We start from the raw sequence: 16,022 nt of genomic DNA, 5'->3' as shown, positions 1-16,022 counted from the left end.
CCAGTAAGTCCAAACTTACTAGCAACACACAGTACAATAGTTGCCGCTGAACATAATTTAATACAACTGTGGCTAAACTGACAGCTTAGTTTATTGCACTTTCATTTCTAATGATTAAAAAAAATATATCCTAAAAGTTATGATAGAATGTAGAGTGGTTGCCATACTAGTCCATTAAATATGCAGAGATAAAGGCTAGCAAACAAGTAGATGCCAACTTAACTAACAACACATTCATGAAGTAGCTCTGTCGAGAACTATATACCCTTAATCAGGTCAGTATAGTTTTGCAATAAGTTAGTTCACTAAAAAGTATCGCCTACCACTCATTCTCTGACTCTTATTTCAATGGCACAATAATGAAGGTGACAAATACAAGTAGCGATTTGAAACAGTTAACGCAAGTAGTTTTAAAAGCATATATTATTGCTGAATAATTTTAAATGTTTATCCAATACAAGATCTCATTGCCTGAAATACAACCAGTACCAAGAAAATTGAGCGATGTATCGAAACAGAGCTACCGATCCAACATGCCTTGGGAAGGCAGCCTCGCGAGAGAGGGAAAGTGACGCCGACGCCACGCCCTCGATGGATCAGGATTGGAGGAACTGTTGTGAGCTCAGGTCCCTCCACCTCCCCCTTAGAGAGACGTTCAGCTGCTACTGCTGCGAGGCCCGGGGAGAAAAACGAACGCGTAGAAAGCAGGTGTCGGCCCCTCCCCCAGCGGACGGCCAGGTACCGGCGGAAAGAAGAGTGCCCAACAGGTTCGGATTGAGGAGGATTCACTTCAGATGGGGACCCCTTCACATTGAATTTAGTGAAAGAAACACAGGTAAGGAACGAAGACAAGATGGCGACCGCGGCCGGTCCCTCCGCCTCTCCCCCCTCCCCCACTCACCGCAGTCGCGCAAAGCATGCTGGAGGTTGAGGGCGCCCCTTCCTTTCGATTTTCCCATTGAATGCTGGATATGATTAGAAATGACAAAACTTGAAATGTCTCACAAGAGGTACCCGGAAATTGATAGGCGCAGGGGAAAACTTTTAGAACACAATAGTAAAGGTAGGAACTACTGGCGGTGCTTTAGTTCGCGCCGTTGTGAGGGCGCATGCGCTGTCCTTGATTTGTGGCCTCAGACCAGGTGCCGGTTCTCATTTGCTGCAAGCCTGTTCATATTTTTTTTCACTGATTGCTGTCTGTTTTAATTACCCATTACTCTTTTGTTGTTGTTGTGGTTTTAGTCAACGTGAGATAAAGAAAAGCTAATAATTATTACGGCTGGCATTTAACGAACTAGGGAAGTGACGTCATTTGAGAGAGCAGAGGTAAAGGAGGTGTGGAAGTTAGTTAAATGACTAGTACACCGCCGTCGTTATGTTTGTTTTTGTAATGTAGAAAGTTATGAATAACAGGAAAAATGGGGTGAATACTAGTGAGGTTTAACGCGGCATTAGTTCGATTAGTTAGCTTCCTTGTCGCGCGCCGGGTGATTCCTTTGGTTTTGAGAATGGACCTTTAAATTTCGTGGTTGTGAGCGCGGTTCGTACTGGGGCGCTGATTGGTTGTATTGGCCACATGCTGTAGTTACAAAAACGGAACATAAAACATCCCATACCCCTGAAAACTACTGTTATGAGTAACTTGGTGGTTTGCTGCTGCTGTTGTCACACGCGCCAGTGGGATTTTTTAGCTGGTTGGGTTTGTTGCTCCCCGATGTTCAGTGTTCTGGGAGCATATGATCAAGCCCGGGTTTGTTGGACTTCTGTATGTTATGTAAGGAAGGGAATAGGGTTAGGTAAAGCCACTGATGAGATGTTTGGGCTGGAGAAAGAACAGCTGCTGGGCCACGGGAAGTCATTGAAGGAGTATGGAAAACAGAAAATAATGGCAGGTAAGGACTTTAAGATCCACTTATTAAAAAAACCAAAAACTTTTTTATACCGGAGTTCATAATATCGCAACGGTTTACAGAATGTACCATACATAATTACGTTTTCTAAGTATATATCACATGCTGTACCATTACAAGAAAAAAGTCTACTCATCCGTAATGTTTTACAGATTTTACCCAATCTCACGCCTTATCCTAAAGGGAAAGAGTTGTCCTTGAGGTTTTGGGGATTTGAAAATTGATTGGATGTTGTGGAGTGAGTAATTGCTGTGGCTGCAGGGGGCATGAAGGAGAACAGTTGTAGAGGCATTTAGGGCTATGGAGGATGATTAGTTGCTGGTGCCCTAAAGAATCTAATAGGGCTTGGGGGAAACATAAATGATTAGATAAGGACCAAAATGTCCCATCTAGCTCAACATGTATTTAAGGTTGTAACTGCTTTTCTGTGCAAACTATTCTTATACCACAAGTTGCCACAGGTTATGTTTTTTTTTGTTTCCATCCAAGGGCAGACAGCTTTTGTTCTGGACTGCCAAAAAGTTTTCATGACATCCATGATACGTAAGAGATAGTGCATACAAATATACTTGCTGCATATTTATTGTGGGTATTCTGAAAACTAGATCTGTTTGTGGCCCTCTTGGACCAGAGTTGACTACTTCTCCTTTAGTCAATCTGTTTATCCCATGTCTTTTTGAATACTGTTCTTTCTTCAGCATCTCCTTTGGGAGGGCAATACAGGCTTCTAACACCCTTTCTATATATAAATAATTTCCTGATGCTCCCGAGTTGACTCTCTTGGAGCTTCATATTATAACATCCAGTTCTACAGCTTCGTTTGTTAGAAAAGGTTTGATTATTCCACATTGTTTTATACCTTTCAGTAGTTGAATGTCCTGTATTCCCCCCCCCCCCTCTTGAATGTCTTCCAGTGCAGATGCACCACCATTTTGGTTCCCCCCCCTCCCCCTTTGGACTGCTTCTGTCCTCTCTCTATCCTTTTTGAGATCTCAAGAATTGAACACAGTACTCCTGGAGAGGCCTCACTAATGACTTCTAGAGAGTATTATCTTCTCCTTTTTCTGCTGGTGAGGTCTCTATGTAGCCTTCAGGTCATCAGACACTATCACTCAGGCCTATCCTGTAAAGTGCGGCCGCGTTTACCCTGCTCCTAAGCCACTTCTAACTCACGTTCCGGCCGCGTTAGCCCTTCCTGCGATCCCGAATCCCCTTTAACCTACTCCTACCGCGTCCTAAATTCCCCGGGCAACCCCTTCCGCCCGCGGCATGTATATTGCATGCAAACAAGCGAATTAGCTCGATATTGCATTCAAACGAGCCAATTAGCTATTCCCCTAGCATCCTGTAACCCGCGCCCCGACTAACGCTACCTTTCCCTGCCGTTTTGTCGCGCGTTTAACCTGCAAACTTACCGCCTACCCTGACCCAGGCGGTAGAGGCATGGTTAAGGGTAGGTGGCAAGCTTTCCCCCAGCCCCCGCTCACCTGCCCCGGCCGCGATCATGGGTGCCGGTCTCCGTGGCAGCCCCAGTCCTCTCCCCTGCTCCCGAAGCCAAAAAAAAAAAAAAAAGCGAAAAAAAACTTTGCAGCCCCCTCCGATGTCTCTTCTCCCCCCTCCGGGGAAGGGGGGAGAAGAGTTTCGCCGCTTGTCTCTTCTCCCCCCTCCGGGGGGAGAAGAGACAAGCGGCGAAACTGAGCAGCGAATCCCGGACCCGACCCGGACCCCCAACCCGGACCCGACCTGACCGCTGTCAGTCTGTTCTCCCTCCTCCCGGAGCAAGGCTGCTTTTCGCGCCCTGCTCCGGGAGGGGGGAGAAGAGATGACAGCGGCGAAACTAAAAAAAAAACAAAAGCTTGTCTCTTCTCCCCCCTCCCGGAGGGAGGGGGGAGAAGAGACAAGCGGCGAAACTGAACGACGAAACTGAGCGGTGAAGCTAAAAAAGAAAGAAAAGAAAAGCAATTTTTTTTTTTTTTCAAAATTGACAATTTTGGTTTTTTTTCCAAAAGCGACTTACTTTTGGGATCTGTCAAGATCCCAAAAGTAAGTCGCTTTCGGACGCCTGCACAACTTACTTTTTTGCAGCCATCATCAGTGACACGACCTGGCTCCGTAGCTCCTCCCGACAAGATGGCCGCCTGCACGGGGAAAGCGCGCAATTGGCTGCTCAAGACGTGACGTCACGATGTCACGTCTTGAGCGGCCAATTGTACGCTTTCCCCGTGCAGGCGGCCATCTTTGTCTTCGGGAGGAGCTACGGGAGGTAGATCGTGTTCCTGCTCAGGGCTGCTGGCTACAAAACAGTAAGTTTTGCCGCTGAAAAGTTTTTTGCCGGTGTCCGGGCTGGGGGAAAGCTTCGCCGTTGTCAGTGTCCCCCCTCCTCTCGGAGCAAGGCGGCTTTTCGCGCCCTGCTCCGAGAGGAGGGGGGACACTGACAAGTCGTTTCGCCGCTGTCTTCGCCGTTGTCAGTGTCCCCCCTCCTCCCGGAGCAAGGCGGCTTTTCGCGCCCTGCTCCAAGAGGAGGGGGGACACTGACAAGTCGTTTCGCCGTTGCTTCTGCGCTGTCGCCGCCGTTGCTTCCTGGTATCTGTCATTTCAAATGACATTTGAAATGACAGATACCAGCGTGGCGTGAAGCCTTAGGCCCGCGCACCCAGGATCCTGTATAGGCGCTCTATCCAGTATCCTGGGTTGCGCGGGCCTAAGGCTTTTTGGACGCGGCTTACATTTACATATAATTAGGCTTCAGGATCGAGCGGTAGGTGAGCTGCACTGTGCGGGCGGTAACCGCGGGTGCCGTAGGCACTAACGCAGCTCTTCCTACCGCTCGTTACTGGATCACCCTGACTCTGAGGTGTCTCTCTTTTGGTCCATGTTCATCAGTTTTACTCTTATTATGTACAGATCCTTTGGATTTCTGCACTTCTTAGCATTGAATTTTAGCTGCCAAACCAACTACTCCTCAGATCTTATCATTTATCATTCTTGCTTCTCCTCCTTGGGCTGTGCATGCAAAAAGACACGCTTTTCTTTCTATCCCTTCCTCAATATTCAGAACAGAACCGGCCCAGAACTGATCCCTGAGGCAGTCTAGCAATTGGCCTTCTCTCCTTGGGGTGACTTACTTTCACTACTACTTTTTGTTTGCCTGTGAATCAGTTTCTAATTCATTGCACCACTTTGGGAAACACTTCCAGACTACTCATTTTCGGGCCGATACAGTACAGTATCGGTGGAGCGCACTGTTAGCCCGGGTTTGGACGCTCGTTTTCGACGCTCTATCTTTACCCCTTAAACAGTAAGGGGTAATAGCACGTTGAAAAGGTGTATCCAACCACCCCCCCCCCCCCCCTTGAACTAATAGCGCCCGCAACATGCAAATGCATGTTGATGGCCCTGTTATTCCTGTGCGATACAAAGTAAAATGTGCAGCCAAGCCGCACGTTTTAATTTCATCCGGCACAGAGAAAGTGTTGAGAAAAGCAGAAAAAAATTGCTTTTCTGTACACCATCCGACTTAATATCATAGCGATATTAAGTTGGAGGCCCCAAAATTAAAAAAAAAAAAATCGACCAGCAGCCCATGGGTCGGAAGACAAACGCTCAATTTAGCCGGTGTCCGTTTTCCAAACCCATGGCTGTCAGCGGGCTCGAGAACAGACGATGGACAAATTGAGCGTCTGCTGTCAAACCTGCTGACGGCTACCACTCCTGTCAAAAAGGCTCTTTTCTTTTTACTGCGGGCCCTAATTTGCATCTTCTTCCCCCCCTGAATCGCGGGCACTTGCCCGCTATTCTGCAACTTTTACTGAATTGGCCTGTTTATTTGTGAGCCTTCTACATGTGATCATAACAAAAAGCTTCACTAAAATCTAAGTAAACTGTTATATGCCCACTCTTGATTTAATTCTTGTCACATGACTTTGTGAAAACCATGTTGCCTCTGATCCTATAACCCAGTGGTCCCCAACCTTTTTTGCACCAGGGACCGGCTTCAAGCAAGACCATTTTTCCAGGGTGGGGCAGGGGGGCGGGGCTTTGGTCATATGAGGGCGGGGTTATGGAGGGGGTTGGATTTTAGTGCACACTTATCATTTAATAATGACATTTATAATGTGAATGTGACTCAACTCACCATAGGTTCTCATATGCATGGCACACTGACCCATGATTGTCATGGGGCTAGATGTAAAAGTACAGTTTGTATCCACGGGAACCCCCCTGACCCACAATAATGGATGTAAAGCAGAATTATGACATTCCCCATACAACTCACCATACAAAAAAGATATTCTGGTTTTGGTGACATCTCAGTAACAGTAACTCAAACTCTTTCTACTTCCAGGCTCAATAGCCCTACTTATGAAAAGACAGCAGTTTACCACCAATGCATGTCCTTTTGAGAAAACACAACAAATAAGACCGATACAAACGCTTACATGCTAGCAAAATATTTCATCTCGGTAACAGACACAGAACCGACCTAACATTCATTTATTTATTTTATTTATTTAACACTTTTTTATACCGACCTTCATAGTGATAACCATATCGGATCGGTTTACATATAACAAGGATAACTGAAGTAATAAATAAAGTGATTAACAATAGAGGAGAAAAAGGTAAAGTTACATTCAACAGGGTGTAGAAACTTGGAAGCTAAAAATAGCTGGAAAAAAAATAAAGGCAGGAAGTATTGTAACATAATAGTATAGGATGTGGGTTAAAGCTTAAGGTGCTTTAACCTGGAAGTCCATCTTTCGAGAGGATAGCAAACCATTCGTCTGGGAGGGGATAAATTCGTCCAGGAGAGAATAATGGTGACTAGAGATTGTCTGGAGGGTCAGCAAAGACTTGATGAAATAGCCACGTTTTGAGTTTTTTTTCTGAACGTTAAGAGGCAGGGTTCTAATCTGAGGCCTGAGGGAATGTTATTCCAGATAGAAGGTCCTGCTATTGAAAACGCTCGGACTTTGGTTGAGGAAAGGCGTGTGGCTTTAGTTGGGGGAAAATTCAGAGTACCTTTGAGAATATCTCTAATTGGTCTGTTGGAGGAGTGTAATTTGAAAGGGATTTCGAGGTCGAGTTGGAGTTGATGATGAATGAATTTGTGAATTAGGGTGATTGATTTATAAAGTATTCTAAAATTCACTGGTAGCCAATGTAAAGATTTAAGGATGGGAGAAATGTGATCTCCACGGCTGGTGTTGGTCAATAATCTCGCCGCCGCATTTTGAATCATCTGCAGTGGTTTGGTAGTAGATTTGGGGAGGCCAAGGAAAAGGGCACTGCAGTAGTCTATCTTGGCAAATAGCAATGCTTGGAGAACTGTTCTGAAATCTTGGAAAAATAGTAGAGGTTTCAGACGTTTTAGAACTTGAAGTCTATAAAAGCAGTCTTTGGAAGTGTTGTTAACCATTTTCTTTAGGTTTAGCCGATTATCCAGAAGAACCCCCAAGTCTCTCACATGCTTATGGATGAAGAATGAGTTGTTAGAGAATAATGGAAGAAAATTTTCCTCGTTTGAAGAGATGAGGAGGAGCTCCGTCTTTGAGGCATTTAGGACAAGGTTTAATCTATTGAGGAGGCTAGTGATAGATAAAAGGCAGCTATTCCAGTGGGAGAGCGCTTTTGAAATAGATTCTGTAATGGGGATTAGAATTTGCACGTCATCTGCGTAAAGATAATGGATTAAATTAAGATCAGTTAGCAATTGGCAAAGGGGGAGAAGGTAAATATTAAAAAGGGTAGGTGATAGGGAGGATCCTTGTGGAACACCAAGGGTGGATTTTGTTAAGAGCGATTCTGTATTATTAATTTTTACTTTAAAAGTTCTGTTGCAAAGGAAGGATTTGAACCAACTGTGGGCTGATCCGGAGATGCCAATGTCTGCTAGGCGGTCAAGGAGGATGGAGTGGTTGACGGTATCAAATGCCGCCGATATGTCTAGCAAGACTAACAAAAAGGAATGGCCTTTGTCTAGACCCACAATGATATGGTCTGTAAGTGAGATGAGGAGTGTTTCCGTACTGCGTGTTTTACGGAAGCCATATTGTGAAGGGTATAAGATGTTGTGATCTTCTATGTACTCTGATAGTCGGGAGTTTACCAGCTTCTCCGTTAATTTAGCTAGAAAAGGGAGATTGGAGATGGGTCTGAAGTTGGCTGGTTCATTGGGGTCTAGATTGTGCTTCTTAAGGAGGGGTTTGAGTGCTGCGGTTTTTAAACTGTCAGGGTAACTTCCTTGAGTTAGAAGGCAATTAATAATATTTGTCAAAGGTCCTGAGATAGTGTTTGGGATGAGAAGCAATAGTCTAGATGGGATGTTATCTGCTGGATGGCTAGAAGGTTTCTGTCTTTTAAGTAGGGATTCAATCTCTTTGGTGGATGTTGATTCGAAACATACTCCCAGGATCTGTAGTAATGCACATAAACTAATCTGCACTCAGTTACACCTGTATTATGGAATACACTCAAACAGGAGCAACCCTATCTATGAAAAGGCAACACTACAAATATTAAATCAGGTCGTAAAAACCAATACACCTCTTATTAGGAAAACAGAGCTAGCAAGCACCTATAGATCCCCACACAGAAATAATTGTAAAACTATACTAATAAGCAGAATAAATGTTTCAAAACAGCTATGAACAGAATAACATCCAACAATTAAAAACTCATAAAAACTATTACACATTCTCCAAACACCAATAAAATATTTCAAAAAAGCAGACATCACACAATTAAAATGGCAGTCAAGAAAAATAAACTTAAAAAGCCACTTTTACTTACCCCCTCCAGCAGCTGTCCTACTCCCCTTCCCTGCAGGCCGTGGCACACACCAGAAGCAGCAGTAGAAGCTAAGCTCTATACTTATGGTCCTCTTCCTTAGTGCCCATGACTCTCACACACACACACCATACCAGTCATGCCCCCAGTTTCTGTCTCTCACACACCAATCATCTCCCAAACAGTCTTTGGCACACACACACCAGTCACCTTCCTGAACAGTTTCTCTCATGCCATACACACACACACACACACACACACACAGGCTTCCCACTCCTGTGTTCTACTTACATATATGGGCTTCTCACTTTCATAATCACTTTCTCTGTCTCTCACACACACACACACACACACACACACTCACCAGTCTCTCACTCCCATGTTCTCTTTCAGATATACAGGCTTCTCCCTCCCATGATGTGTCTCACACACACCCAGGTTTCTCACTCCCATGCTCACTTCTCTTCACATGCACAGGCTTCTCATTCCCATAATCACTTTCTCTCTGTTACACACACACACACACACACACCAGTCTCTCTCATTTCCATGCTCACTCTCCACGTGCACAGGCTTCTCATTCCCTGAATCACATTCACACACACACCAGTCTTTTTCTCTCACACACACTGTCACCTTACCAAGCAGTCTCTCTCTCTCATGCATGCACACTCACCCAGGTTTCTCACTCCCATGCTTTCTTTCACCCCCACAACACCAGGCTTCTTACGCCCATGCTTTCTCATATACCCAGACTTCTCACTTCCATGCTTTTTCTCTCTCACACACACACACATCAGTCACCTCCCTGAGCAATCACTTTCATTGTCTCTCACATACACACACACACATAAGCTCTCTGACCAGTCAATCACACACATGCTGGCTGCCTGCTTCTCTCTCTTTCTCTCACTCACTCACTTCCTCTCCCCCCCCCCCCCCCCGAGCACAAACGGTAGCTGCACCACCTCCTCCTCCAGCCCCCGCAGGCCAAGAAAGAAGAATCCCATCGGCCGCGGGAGGCTCACGTTGCTGTCTCCTTTACCTATTATCAGCTGCTTCGATTGCTCGGGGGCCGATGCTGCTGTTGCCGCTGCTATTTTTTCATGCGGCACGGCTCTTTCTCCTTCCCGCGCACCGCGTATCACTTCCTGTTCCGGGTCAGAGGGAGGGGGGGGCGGGAAGAAGAAAAGGCCAGCCGCGGATGCCACAGCTTTTTTTTTTTTTGCACCGCTGCCGTTCCCGCTGGGCTTGAACGTGCTGATAGCCCAGCAGCAACGGCAGCAGGGAAGGAAGAGCAGCTGGAGAGACCGGGAGCGCGCGACACACCTGCCGGTGCTTGGCGGTGCCGCGGACCGGCAAAAAACTCCCACGTCCCGGTCCGCGGACCGGTGGTTGGGGACCCCTGCTATAACCCACTGGATTGTAAGTAGTTCATTAACCATTCCTTCAGCAGAGTCTGCATTTCCCCACCATTGAGATAAAACTCACTCTCCTGTAGTTTCTATCCTCCTCCTCTACTACCACATTTGTGAAGCAGGACCACAATTGCCCATCTCATGATTGGAGCAAGATGGTTGTCTTTTCCGTACCCTGTGATTTTATCTTGTTACTATTTTGTAATTTTTCCTTATTTTAAACATAAACGTTATTTTCTTTGGCAACACATGTAAAATTGCCATGTTAATAAAGTTACCTGAATCTGAACATATTGGGGAAAATTGGAAGGCCATGGAAAGGATAGAGAGCAATTTCTGGAATGTCAATGGGTTCATCATCGATGATGGAGTGGGTGTGATTAATACTGGAGCTAAATGGGTTTTTAATGGAGGATGGAGATGAAGAGAGTAGTCTTTGTGGCTGTGATGAGACGCTGAGGAGATGAGCAGTTACTGGAGTCACAGGGATATACTGATGGAGTTTAGAGGCAAGGAAAGAATTAATTGAAGTAACATTTTGGTGCACTTGTGTTAAAATGAGAGCCTGAATGTGTATTTGAAGGAGGAGGGGAAGAAGACAGGTGGCGAGAAGACACAGAAAAAAGACCAGTAAAAGTAATTTGGAAAAGACTGAGAAAGGGAACATAGAAAAGAAAAGGCCATGTCAAACCAATTAGAAAAATAAGATCAGACAAAGGTTAAAAAAAATGATTTTGAATTTTTTGGGATAGGCATATGCTATCTTTGGGAATGTTCATTATCAATGTTCCGTCTAAAGGATTGGGTTGCTGTGAGCATACAATTGATGAGCTTTTTGCATCAGAGAGGATGATACCAAAAAGTTTTGCGCACAGCAATCCAATCAATAGAGGGAGCCTGGGAGCTTTTTTTTTTTTTTTTCTTCAGCATATACCTGGATCTTTCCTGTAAACTCCAAGCTCTGCTACAGAAGGCAGCCAATGAAAATGTCACAAGGCTGCATGCCTAAGGAAGTAGCGCAACAGCTTTTTTAGCTTTCTGTGCACAGGGCCTCTGGCAGCTACTGGGCCACAAAGAAGGAAAAGTCCATAGAGGCTGCAAAGTACTCTATTTCTCAGTGGCAGAAGAGGTGCATCAAGCTAATCTGCCAGTGCACTCTAACCCACCGCTGAAATCAAAAAGATGCTGTGGGCCACACACCTCCACTGTTGCTGGTGAAATTAAGAAGCTGCATGGCCGCCAGCGTGCCCCAATCTGCTGGTGGCCTGAGTTAGGAGGCTGTGGGACCCTTCTTCTCTTCCCTCTCAGATTCCAAGAGAGGCAGAAGACCGGGTGAGAGAGAGGTTGTGTGTGTGTGTGTATGAGATAGAGGGAGCTTGCATGTGTATGAGAGCCTGTGCGCTTGAGAGGCCAATGAAGACCTGCCGTGGGCTTTTCACTAATAGGAAGAAGAAAAAGGCCACGTAAAGGGGACATGAAGTGAGTCATATGGCAGGTTATGATGGGGAGGGGGTGAGTGAGTGAAACAGAAGGAGGAGTTGAGGACCTGGAAGAGAAGAATGAGGATGACAGGGTATTTTATTTATTTGGGGCTTTTTTTATACCGACTTTCTTGATACAAATCAAATCAACTGTTTACAGAGAACACGATCTTAACAATAACAATAAAACATTAAACCATAACTCGAAGAGGAAAAGTTACAATAAAACAAGGGTAGAAGGGTGCATATATGAATGAAAGTGTGTGTGTATGAGAGAGGAGAGAGTTTGTGTGTGCTCTCCTCTCCTGTCCCCACCCAAACCTCCACTAATCTAGGATAATCTCAGGGTGACTGGAAATTAAAATTTTCCATGTATGGAGAGGGGAGCAATTTTCCCTTGTTACTTTAATTATTAGGTGGTGGTTGATATGTCTATTTCAAAATATTTAATTTTTTTTAAAGAAATGTTTAAAGTTTTTATCCTTGTTTGTTAGATGCTTATTCATCATCTGTTTTAAAGTATTAGTATAGTTTACTATTATGATGGATTTATATTTCTTGATTTTTTTTTATGAGGAATGGTGGTGTTTCTGTTCTTGATTTACTCCACTGCATATGAGTCTGGCTGGGGGGAGGGGGAGCAAGATTGGGGGCTGGGAGGTCTGTCAGGGGAGAGGGCTGGGGAGCAAGGCTGGGGCCTGGGAGGGTAGGAGAGTGAGATTGCTATTTCTGTTTCTCTGAGATGGGGAAACCAAAAATAGGAAAATAACTATAAAATAAAATGGCTAAGGGGGGGGGGGGGGGGGGGCTCTAGCGCAACTACAAGATGGCTGCCTGATTTCTTAGCTGATTTTGTGATGTATCTTGGAGAGCTAACATCACCTGTTTCTTGGTAACTCACCATTTTTTTTTGCTGCTGTCTTGTGTGTATAAGATGTCTGGCCCCCAAATCAGGGAAAATTGAGGCTGCTTTCGCGGTTGCAGCAGGCACTAAGCAATCTAAACGGGATTCTCTGACCCTGGAAAAAAGAGCACACCCCAAACGTATGGTGTCTGTGGATTTAGTTCTAGACAAGCTTAGCAACTTAAAGCTATGCTCCAATCTAACATGGATGATAACTGCTGTGATTAAAAATGAAGTCTCCTCTTTTTCACAGCGGGTGTCGACTTTTTTCAGGATCGGCTGGAGGCTCTAGAACATAAAACTGCGTCATTAGCTGTCACAATGGAGTCCCTGCCACCTGTGACGTGCAAGATTGAGCATCTACAAAGGGATTTTGAAGACATGGCTAATCGGAGTCGCTGGAAAAACATACGAATATTAGGAGTTCTCGAAGGAATAGAAGGTTCGGATGTGCTCTGCTTTCTCACCAACATGCTCCCCAGCCTGTGTCGATATTCAATTTATTTCTTCTTTCGAAATCGAGAGAATGCATCGGGTTGCTTTGCGGCCTCTGACAAATTCTCGTTATCCAAATTTGATTATTTTCAAAGTACTTTGCAAGTATTGGAAATTCTCTCCACAGCTCGGTCCAGGGCTCCAATTGCATACAAAGGTCATTCTCTGCTGTTTGTGCCGGTCCTTGCTAAGACTACCGTGATGACGAGGAAGACTTTCCTGTCCTACAGGCCATGACTACAAGCTCTTGGTACTCAATGTGGCTTTCTATACCTGGCTAGAATGAGGGTCACTTGCCATGATAAAACAGACTTTTGACTCCTCGGAGGATCTGAACTCCTTCCTTTCTACACTGGAGGCCACTCAGGCTATGATCACTTGCGTTTTTATCTTTGGCAAGTCCTCTCGGATTTTTTTGTTTGATCCACTATAATTTGAACTATAGTTGTGCTGCACAGACTATTCTTGGCTTCCCTTCTGTGCATGATCTGTTTGTTATGATGCAATTTGCTAATGTTTGAATGTTTTGTCTATCACTTTTATTCGGGTGATGTTTTTGTTATAATTAGAGCTAAATCTTGGTCTGCTATATCTCCCGCCAGGATGTCCAGGCACTGCCTGTTCCCATTTTATTATGGGTTTGCTTCCTTTCTTTCTTTTCTTTACTGAAGGGCTGGCTATTTTTTTTTTTTTTTTTGTAATGTTCCCAACTGAGGTTTTCAAATGATTTGTTTTTTGTTTTTTCTGCTGTATATGATGTGGACCACCTTTGTTACTTATTCCAGGACAAGTGGCCTCCATTGCTGATATTCTTGTAATGCCCTTAAATGATAATGGCCTTTCACACCCCGTAAGGTGTTGGCTTACTTGAAATCACTAAAATCTGATGTCATGATACAGGAGACTATCATTTCATCTTTAGAGTCTTTCAAGCTTAGACAAGACTGGGTGGGTGAGATTTTTTTCCCCCTGCAATTACGAAAAAGCAGGGTGTGGCTTATTTCACAAGGGTCTAGAGGTTTGGCTTAAAATTTAATCTGCTGACATCGATCGTAGATGGGTTATGCTTTGGTTTTAATTGGGGTGAAAAATTTACTTTTCAACTTATATGCCCCAAATTCTGATTCACTTTTTTTTCAGCAATTCTCTTGCCTTATTATGGGAGCTGAGACTTTAATCAGCCCTTGGACTCTATTTTGGATAAGAAATCTCAATCTAAGGTATTTCACTGCAAGTCACAAAAGGTTATTAAAGGATTTATGGAATTTTGTGGTCTTTCTGATCCTTGGAGACTATTACATCCCACTGACAGACTATGCTTTCTTTTCCTTTCCTCATTTTTACTCTAGCATTGACTATCTTTTTGTTTCTGGTTCATTGGTTCCTAATGTTACCTCTCTTTAAAATGTTTCCTATTTTAATTTCAGACCATGCAGCTGTGATGCTTCCTAATTTGCGATAGATTGATTTTGGACATTTAATACGAGCCTTTTGGAAGATCTGACCTTCTTTACTCATATCCAAGGGAGAATTGATGAATTTTTCTTATATAATATTACATCTGATGTAACTTTTCCCAGGGTCTGGGTGGCAATTAAGGCCACTATTCATGGGGAAGTAATTATAGTATTGTAGCACATAGGAAACCTCTTGTGAAATCTCGTCTACAGGATGAAGTTAATCGATTAGAAAAAGTCCATTGTTTTGCACTCTGATAATGTCACTTTAGTTTTTCTTCAGAAAGTCAAATATGAATATTATAAGATGTTAAGTGCACAAGGTGGGAGGTCCTTGTTTGTCCAGAAGGCTTGATATTAGCTAAGAAATGACATTTGTTATTTTCTGAGTATCTTAAAAAGAAGAGGGAAAAGAGGTGCATACATGCGATATAAATCGAGGAAGGTCGTTTTGTTTTCTAATGACTCTAAAATACTGCAGAAATTTAGGGAATTTTATTGTACCTTGTATAAGTCTAAATCTCATGACTCCTCCTTACCAGCTATTAATAATTTCCTTTCACAGGTGGTCCACCTGTCTCTCAGACCCGAGCAGCAAAGCGTTTTGGATAGAACCCTTACTGAGGAAGAGATTTATACTGGTCTCTCTGCACTTAATGGGGTGGAAACAATGGCCTCTTGCCGGTTTTCCTGTTTTATAAAGCTTTTCAGAAATCCGTTGTCCCAAGACTTCATACCTATTTCTCTGATATGTTGCTGTCAAGGGCATCAGATACTCTTTTCTCTGAAGTCTGTATTATGGTGTTACCGAAACCAGGAAGGGATCCCAAACCAATATCTAATTATATACTGACTTCGTTACTTAATACTAATTACAAGAACTTGGCTAAAATCTTAGCTCTATGGCTGGCTGATCACATGTGCGATATAATCCATAAAGATCAATCTGGCTTTATTAAAGGCCACTATATCTCCAGTAATTCTCACTTATTCCTTCGTTTGTTGGAACTGTCTAAATTGGGCTCATCCCCATGATTGCCCTCTCCTTAGACACTGAAAAGGTTTTTGACCGGTTGAGCGGAATTCTCTTTACTACTTTACATTGGTTTGAGGATACCTTTTGTGGCAGGGTTAGGACTTCTGTATAATCAGCCGGTTGCTAGTCTTTAACAAGCTTTCTTCCCGTTGTGAATTACATAGAGGTACTATAGAAGGATGTCATCCCTATCCCCCTTTCTTTTTAATTTGGCTTTAAGACCACTTTTGTTAGCCATTTGGCAGCATCCAGGTATTTTGGGCATGGAGGGCTGGCACTGATACTTATAAATTTTCTGCCTATGCGGACAATGTCCTTAGTATATCAAAAATCCTGGCATAAAACTGAAATGTCTCTGAACCTATTGGGGACACCATGTGGATAGAGACTAAAGATCCTGGATGTAATAAATGACTGCTTCATGGAGCAGTTGGTTTAGGAACAAATGAGAGGGAGCTATTTTAGATTTAATTCTTAGTGGAACGCAGGATTTGGTGAGAGAGTTAACGGTGGTGGGGCCACTTGGCAACAG

At 43.9% G+C, this 16,022-nt stretch overlaps 1 protein-coding gene across 1 annotated transcript in view; it reads left to right on the top strand.

The window, feature by feature from the left end:
* Nucleotides 1-543: 543 nt before the first annotated feature.
* SRCAP (Snf2 related CREBBP activator protein) overlaps nucleotides 544-16,022 on the top strand; it is an 845,719-nt gene continuing 830,240 nt past the window's right edge. Inside the window, 1 exon segment of the mRNA XM_029606814.1 lies at nucleotides 544-835. The gene's annotated coding sequence lies outside the window, so the exon portion shown is untranslated.

Source organism: Rhinatrema bivittatum, chromosome 6, assembly GCF_901001135.1.
Source record: "Rhinatrema bivittatum chromosome 6, aRhiBiv1.1, whole genome shotgun sequence".
Lineage (NCBI taxonomy): Eukaryota > Metazoa > Chordata > Amphibia > Gymnophiona > Rhinatrematidae > Rhinatrema > Rhinatrema bivittatum.
The sequence above is the reverse complement of the archived record's forward strand: the minus strand, read 5'-3'. Positions and strand labels throughout refer to the sequence as shown.